The 8003-nt window shown below is 43.1% G+C and overlaps 1 long non-coding RNA gene across 1 annotated transcript in view; it reads left to right on the top strand.

Moving 5' to 3' along the window:
* The first annotated feature begins 5166 nt into the window (after positions 1-5166).
* Positions 5167-8003, top strand: part of LOC117960785 — an 18818-nt gene continuing 15981 nt past the window's right edge. The window contains exon 1 of the long non-coding RNA XR_004660226.1: positions 5167-5178. This is a non-coding gene — a long non-coding RNA (uncharacterized LOC117960785). The remainder of the gene's footprint in view (positions 5179-8003) is intronic.

Here is an 8003-nt window from a genome sequence, read left to right as displayed (position 1 = left end):
AGACTGAAGCAGAGGTGCATTGGTAAACCAAATGTTTTTGCCTTTCTCTCAGCGTGTGTGTGTGTGTGTGTGTGTGTGTGTGTGTGTGTGTCTTGGGGGTGGGAGTGGGCTGTACCAGTTGATCCATCTGATGTGAGACGAGCTGGCTCTCTGACAGGAGCTGTCACTGGAATAGCAGGGGGGTCCTTATCAATCAACCCCCCCCCAGCCGCCAATCAAATGACCTCACCATGACAACCAGGCCCCATGTTATCTACACAGCTGTCAGCGCTCCGCTGTCCAGTTGGGACTATAATCGAGCCCGTTTAAGCTAGTTATGGTCCTGTTAGTCCTGCCAACCAGAATAACTTTCTAAAAAGCCACTGCTTCTCATAACCTTCTGTTGTTGTGCCTCGCTCTCTCTCTCTCTCTCTCTCTCTCACTCTCGCTCTCTCACTCTCTAGATAGAAAAGCTTCAGAAACTAAATGCAGAACATGACGGCACAGCCTCCTTCTGGGCCTGCCCTGACAAACGTGCAGTGGTGAGAAACAGTATCATCATTTCCCCACTTATCAAATCTGATGAGAGACTCCTGAGATACCGGGCATGAAGAATGACAAATGAGGGAATGAATCAACAAAGCTGATTGGTCCGTAGTCACTCTGAGTATATTGTCATAATTAACTAATTATTAATTTGTGTAATTGAGAATCCTGGCAAAATTCTTTCAACTTGTTTGCCTTAATAATCGATAAAACCTCATCATGTCAGAGTTGACACCAATTGTATCAGAGCTTATGACAACAAATATGTCCAAATCCTGTGTATGGACACAACAAAATATGACCATAAGTTGTGGCTGAAAGCGCCAATGAATTAGGTAAGGCAAGCTTGAGTTAAGATTTTCCAATGTTGCATTCAAAAAGTGTTGTCATTTTTGAATTTGCACATGCAATAATGAACTGACTGAAAGCTTCATGAACAAAAAGTGTCACAAAACGTTATTACGCTCAGCCCAGGTGGAAACATTGGTCGATGTACATGTAACTTTAACGTACCGAAGCTTGGGCTCTACTAAAGAGATGAAAAAGCTGGCTTCATCACATGCATAAAATAAAAAAGACAATCTTTTAACCCATAATGTTGTCCTCGGGTCATACTGAACTGTTTTCTTTTATCAATGTTCTTTTTAACTACCCAACTGTAATTACCCAAAATAACACGATTCATTCCACCCAACGCTCTTTGCCAAGTACAAATCTCTACTCTCATTCATTTTGGGGCGTCTTATTCAATTTTATAGCATTTGAAAAACAAAATTGAAGTGGTTTTGAAATAGTATTGAGTCTGGGATTGTCCATCAACATCCATTCCTTTAATTTGAGTCTAAATAATTCCTAATTTCTGCTTTTCTAACTCAAACATTAGGTATAAACTCCGATAAATAAGGTTTATTAACCATAAATTCCCAAAATAACTGTAAAACTAAAGTTAATAAGTTAGTGTTACATAGAAAATGTAAAAAAAGAGACAAACATTGAAAAAAAGCTTCAAAAGTGTTGAAAAAAGGACAGAAAACTTAAGAAAAAGTTAAAAACATCGATGAAAAGCGTCAACAAAAGCGTTGATTTTCAATGTTGGCCTCCTGTTCAGATTCTCATTCCCATCTCGTACAAAACGGACGCTTGGTCGGGTGCTTTTGGCGTTGTTAGCGAACCCGCTTTATCTAAACGCGCTTGGTCGGGACTGTTGGACTTTGGACGCAGTCAGGTTGAGGAAAAGTTTGTTGGTGGGCTTACATGACACATCGGAAAAACGGGACATGTTGGGTTTAGGACAAGAAGAGCGTGGCGGTTCGGAAAGCAGGACAGCTGGGTTGAGGAAAAGATGGAATTATGACACGCGGGACATGGACTGCGGTCTCCTGGGTGAAAGTCCTGTGTTGTTTGACCCGTCCACCCCCCAAACCAAACTTTTTACGCTGGTTTTCAGGCTTTGTGACTACAGGGATGGAAGATTTCATGTTGGGAATACAGTCTTTCCTGCTTTTGCCAAGAAACTGTGCTCAACATCAATGCATGCATGAATCAATACGTCACTGCAACCCGTTCTTACTCCGAATTTGTTGATGTTTGGACAGTGGACAGTGGACCGGGGAGAGCATAGGGACGTGGGGTTTAGTGAGTAGTATGTAAGTGGGAATTCCACTTTGGGAGATTGGTTGATGAGTCAAACACAGGACTTTTACTCAGGACAGGGGGGTTGTGTCCCACGTGTGTCCTTAACCGTCCTGGTGTTGCCGCGTGTCACAGAACCGTAAACCCACCCAGAGCTTTTCCTAAACCCAACAGAGTCAAAAGGGACGCCAATGGTCCTGAAAAAGCGTGTCTTATAGGACGCTAAAGGCCTTCTTTAGCGTGAATAACAATATTTGATGAGATGGGAGTGAGAATGTGTTGGTCAATGACAGTTGACTTTTCACATGGGACCTGAACCCTAGTCTCCTGAGTGAATGTCCCATGTTTGCTTTGACTCATCTGATAGGTTGATATTGATGCATGTAAGAGTTAAAATGGGGCAGAGTCAGCATGAAGTGGACACTAAGGTGCAGGAATAGATCACAATGTGCAAACGAGTAGAAGTGTCTCACTAATAAGGAGTCCTTTCAAAGGTAACCCTGTCTCACAGAAATAGATCAACTGACCACTGCAGAACGAGAAGACTATATGAAATGCAGTTCTTCTGATGGTCATTGGTCACTCTTGTATTGACATCCGTGTGTACAGACTCGGCTCACTGTGTCATGAATAACGGTTCAAACGATGTCAAATCCTTGGACTCGTCATCTTTGAAGTCTTCATCATCATCTCCTGATCTCACCCCTTTATCACCATCCACCACTGTGACCTGCCTCATTGTCGTTATGACCTGAATTGACTCACATGATCACAAAACCTGTGGTGACCCCACCTCACAGGCTCACCACCCACCTTAAAAGTCTGCATGCTGGCTCAGATGCTTCTCCACCCTGCCAGGAATACATTAAGAGGACATGCAGAATTGATATTAAATATCCAAAACAACATCTGCAACCTGAATCCACAAACATCAGGATCAAACCTGGACTGTGGAAAGATGGAAGGAAAGACAAAAAGTAACCGCTATATGGGTTCCGGAGGTTTCTCTTTCCTCTTTTCTCTCTCATTCTTTCCTGTTATCAACACTAACACACTGCACTCCACTCACAGAGGGAGACAGGCAATCTGTGGCCTTTGTTTAACAGTAGCAGAATGAATATGTAAAGAAGAGCTCATAAATAGAGGGCTGAAAGACACCCAGCTGAGGCTGCTCTGGGCCGGCCTCCAGCCACACACACACACACACACACACACACACACACACACACACACTGTCCTTTAAGGCCAAGACAAGCAGCGCTCAATCAAAGGTCTGTAAGGGAAATAGTTGTTAACAGATCAATCACCTGTAGGATGAGAGCAACAGAAGAACAATCCATCCATCTCCGAGGCTGTATGCTAATGAGGAGACACTGCATCACCGCTAACACTAACGTCAGCTGCTGCTGGGAGAAAAAATGGGCTGAAGTTTTGGACTGATCAGTGAATGAGCAAATAAACCTCCTGATTTCTGAATTGATCTCACAACAATATCTAGCACTGATCTAATACAGATTTGTTGTTGAGTAACACGTATGAGCGAGTATAGCTGATCTGTCCAATTCGCCAATTTCCCCAAACACCCAAGTTTTTCTTAGTTATGAAATTGGTCCAAATATTGGTGAACAAGTGGTGCAGACCTGCCCTACGAGTCCTGTCTGCCTCTTCTCAAATGCTAAATTTGATTGTCTTTTTTTTTTAATGCATTAGGAGATCTATCTATCTATCTATCTATCTATCTATCGCCCATGCTTTGTGCAGCATGGCCCCAGTGTGTCACCACAGTCACTTTGTGAATGAATGCTGAAGCCAGAGAGTCAGTGAGAGAGAGAATGAAATAGCAGTGTGTGTGTGTGTGCGTGTGTGTGTGTGTGTGTGTGTGTGTGTGTGTGTGTGTGTGTGTGTGATGAACAGGAGTGACACGGAGCATAGCATACATTGCTGAAATAGCTGATGCTGACTTGATTGTGTAGTCGAAAAACACTGGGTAGCATGTGTGTGTGTGTGTGTGTGTGTGTGTGTGTGTGTGTGCGTGGTCATGTGTTTGTGTTGAGGTACAGCCACTCTCAGCTGTTTGTCTCCAGTCTGTGGAGCCCTTCCAGCCTCCATCCATTTTCCTTCTGAATCCGGGTTGACTCTATACCTCCATTCCTCTCCGGGTCCTCTGTCACTAACTCCTCATCCTATCGTTGGTCACTTCTGGCTTTGGGTTTTCGTGACAAACGAGATCAAACAGACTTATCGAGGATTGGGTGAAAGATCTTGTGGTTTGTGACCCCCTGTGGTGCCGTTTGAAACCTCAACCTGTTTTTCTCAGACTCTACAAAGTTCCTCCATGGCCACAACACTGAGAAGTACTCCTTATGCCAAGTTTACTTCATGTGTAAAATCAGCAAAATGACCCTTTATAACATTATACATTGAATACAATTGACAACATAATAGCAATCTCTAATCTGTACACATTAGCCTATTCACAATGACACCGATATAATTCTGGGAATAAAAAGAATCTCAGATCTCATATCACGTTGGATTTGGAAGCTATGATAACGATAAACAACAACAAGAGTGTAGAGCAGCTCCTACAGCATATTTATCTCCTTTATCTTCCTTTTAAAGTGTCTTCCTACCAATCCTGCCACCAGTTATTATTGTGGCCTGCTAGCCACTGTCGACACTGTGATCATCATAGCTGTGGCGGCCCGCTCATTACACGAGGTCTGTGCTGTGATTTGGACAAATTGCAACGAGATGTCTTTGCTTCTCCAAGGGTAAAAAAACACTGGCTGGGACACATGGATCTGGAGTGGGAAAAAAGAACGTGGACTCGTTAGGGAAGGAAAATATTCTCAGTGAAAGATAGAGAGTGTGATGTACTTTTAAACGTCTTGTGGTTGTTGTTAAGAAGGTATGCTGGTTGATGGGGTTGGTGTGTGTGTGTGTGTGTGTGTCTGTGTGTGTATTTTGGGCCTGTGTTAAATGTAATAGCAACAGAGTAACAACAGAGTGAAAACAAATGTATTTTTTCCAACCAGGGGAGCAGTGAAGTGTGACTTCTTCAATTGTGGGTTAGAGTAACATTTCTTGGAGTTGAACACCAAACCAATGCCAAACAATCACAACGTTAACATGGATCTCAGCTAGCTGTATGTTGTATTCTGGTTAAAAGTGATTGAGGCTTATAGGCATTTATTTCACGTCATTTACTTTCCAGAGGCTGGCAAATTAGCTTACCTAGATTATTAGTGTCACTAGGTTAGCTAGCTGATACCTGATATTCTTATTCTGTTGCATGATGTTCTTATTCTTATTCAGTCAGTCAGTTTATTGCAGAAATGGCAGCTACAGCTAACTAAAACCCCCAAAATAGACACAAAGACAATCGATCTAGTTAAAATGGAGTCGTAGTGTTTGGCTCTACTTTCACTTGTTGAGGATAAGAATAATAAGTGAGAGCAATGAGAGATTTTCCCCTCCCTTACCATTATGCTACCATAGCTTGAATGCTACACCATACACTTTGACACAATCACCAGTTTTCATAATATTAACTAGAGTATTTTCCCCACTTGCCATTTTCACTGGGCTCCAGCTAATTTGAGACAAGCAACATCAGGGATTATTAAGGCCACCGAAGAAGCTCTCCCTTTGAGAAATATGTAACTATATTAAGTATTCTTTCAGTGAAACCTTAGACTGATTAAGCTACATTTGAAGGAGCATAGTTACTCCCTGTGTTAACATGAAAAAGGTATATTGATGAAATATTTGCATGTCTGGTCTCGACACCTCCATGGTTTTGTTAATTGCTGACAAGTCTTGCAAGTCTCATGTCAGTTGTGAATACACAAGATGTCTGCAGGTGCATACTGACTCAGTCAGTGTGCCGGGTGACCCTGCGGACTCTGTTCATAAGGATGTTGCGTCATGAATGAGTTTGGAAAGACATGCTTCTCTTATGTAGGCCTATGTACTGCATGTCTTGTCACTTGGCTACACCCTTTGTCTTAATTTAGTAGCCTTCTTTGCCTTGAGAACTTTGCTATGCTGTCATTTGCTTTACACATTTATTAGCCAACATGGTTGTTATTGACGCTAAAAGTCTCCTTTGGCGTCACACAACACGCTTTACCTAAACTCGCTTGGTCGGACTATTGCCGTCCTTTTTGACTCGCTTGGTCGGACTATTGCCGTCCTTTTTGACTCGCTTGGTCGGACTATTGGCGTCCTTTTTGACACACTTGGTTGGGACTACTGGCGTTCATTTTGACGCTGACAGGTTAAGGAAAAGCTTTTGGGTGGCGTTGTGGTTCCGTTGCTCACGGAAACGGGACGGTTGGGTTAAGGAAAAGGTCGTGGTTGGGCTTACGGCTCCGTAAGGGCTGGGCGACATAGAGAAAATCAAAAATCACAATATTCTTGACCAAATACCTTTATGTCCATGTTGTGACAATTTGTATGGTTGACTATGGGTGCTTTAACAAAACGTTATTTACACAACGAGATATTTGATAAATATTCTCCGGAACGGATTTAACGACTTAGTGGGTAAAGGTAGATAATAGAAGAGCTAGAACAGTCTGGGAAGTTTGGAACATGCCATCGCTTTACTGTAATGCAGCCATTAAAATCAGGAAAAGACACTTACCATATTACAATATTATAATATACCCAAAATCTAAGGCAATGAATGTCTAGTCTCAAATTGCAACATCGATATATTGCCCAGCCCCAGGGTTTGTGGCACGTGGGTGAAAGTCCTGTGTTGTTTGGCCCGTGCACCACCACAACCTACCTCAGTTTTTAATATTACTCTTTATAATAATTCATCATACAGCGGCGCGGTCTAGCTGCTGCTGTAGGGTGCCTTGCATGTCGGTATCTGGCGCTAAGGGCCTCCCACCAAGCGTCCGAATGGGACGACTTGGGATTGAGAATGGGTTGTGACAAAGCCTGACAACATTGTTGGTCCCCCCCCCCCCCCACGGCACTCATTGGATCAGTTGATTTACAGCCATGGAACCACTGTTTCATGTCGTAATGACAGACTAATCAGTGAAACAGATTCAAAGGTCTGGACCCGGGCAACAGTTGGACAGGAGTGCAAAACAAGGTTCAAGACAGACAGCTAAGAGTCGACCCAGGTCAACCGTACAGATCAGAGACACTGCTTCCGGGCCAGGTCCGGAATGCGGCCGCTGCTGAAATCACAGGTTGCAGATGGTCAGCCTGTGCTCGGCTCTACGTGGACCGTGGTCCACCCAGCACGGCTGGACACACCTCTGACCACAGCTCCCCTGGCCAAGCAAACTCACACCTAGGCATTTTCTCCTTGGCTGTGCTCCCGTGCGGAGCTGTAAAACGTCGTTAATGCACAAGCTCAAAGAGTTCCTTTTTGACTCCTGTAAGCAGCACATCTTTTTGGGAAACTTATATCAATGTTGCCAACTGAATACATACTAAAGATAGCTTGTGAGTGTATTTTAGGAGTTACTCATGTCATGAACTGCAGCAGAAAATTGCTTTGGTGTATCCTTTATTGGCCTACTGGATCTATTTTACCTAGCCAGTCGTGGCATGGCATCATTTGAAGTGAGAGTATTGCATAATGACTGCATGGTTTCTTGGCATCTACATACTAATATATCTGTATACTAAGTCTAGTATGGATGTGTTATTATTGAATCTGCTCTAGATAGATGGTAGAGAAAGAAGGAGAAAAGAAACAGTGTAAATGTTTGTAGGTATGCATGCATTTGTGTCTAAGATGAGTAATAAGTGAAGCATGAGATTTTGTATTTACTACATGATAAAAGTAGAGAGGGGGGGGGGGGGGGGGGGGG

The sequence above is a fragment of the Etheostoma cragini genome, chromosome 17 (genome assembly GCF_013103735.1).
Source record: "Etheostoma cragini isolate CJK2018 chromosome 17, CSU_Ecrag_1.0, whole genome shotgun sequence".
NCBI lineage: Eukaryota > Metazoa > Chordata > Actinopteri > Perciformes > Percidae > Etheostoma > Etheostoma cragini.
Note: the sequence above shows the minus strand (reverse complement) of the source record. Positions and strands in the feature narration are given on the sequence as shown.